Genomic DNA, 215 nt, shown 5'->3' with positions numbered 1-215 from the left:
CGCCAGCACCAGCCGCAGCCAACGCAGCAGCGAAGAGTCCACCAAAGGCACTGTGGACCACAAGTGCAGGGCCGATCATGTGAGGATTAACTTGTGCAACAATCCTTCGGACTTGTGGTTTGGTTTGCTGACGAAGGAGGGGCTTCCCGTTGCAGTGCACACGCGGCCGCGGCAGCAGCAGCAGCAGCAGCGCCACTGCAGCAGCAGCAGCAGGC

The 215-nt window shown here is 61.9% G+C and overlaps 1 protein-coding gene across 1 annotated transcript in view; it reads left to right on the top strand.

Moving 5' to 3' along the window:
• Positions 1-215, top strand: part of ETH_00039740 (uncharacterized protein) — a gene marked incomplete at both ends in the record, with an annotated part of 3,109 nt that overhangs the window by 275 nt on the left and 2,619 nt on the right. The window lies entirely within an intron of this gene.

This window comes from Eimeria tenella, genomic scaffold (genome assembly GCF_000499545.2).
Source record: "Eimeria tenella Houghton genomic scaffold, Eth_scaff2191, whole genome shotgun sequence".
In the NCBI taxonomy this organism is placed as follows: domain Eukaryota; phylum Apicomplexa; class Conoidasida; order Eucoccidiorida; family Eimeriidae; genus Eimeria; species Eimeria tenella.
The sequence above is the reverse complement of the archived record's forward strand: the minus strand, read 5'-3'. Positions and strand labels throughout refer to the sequence as shown.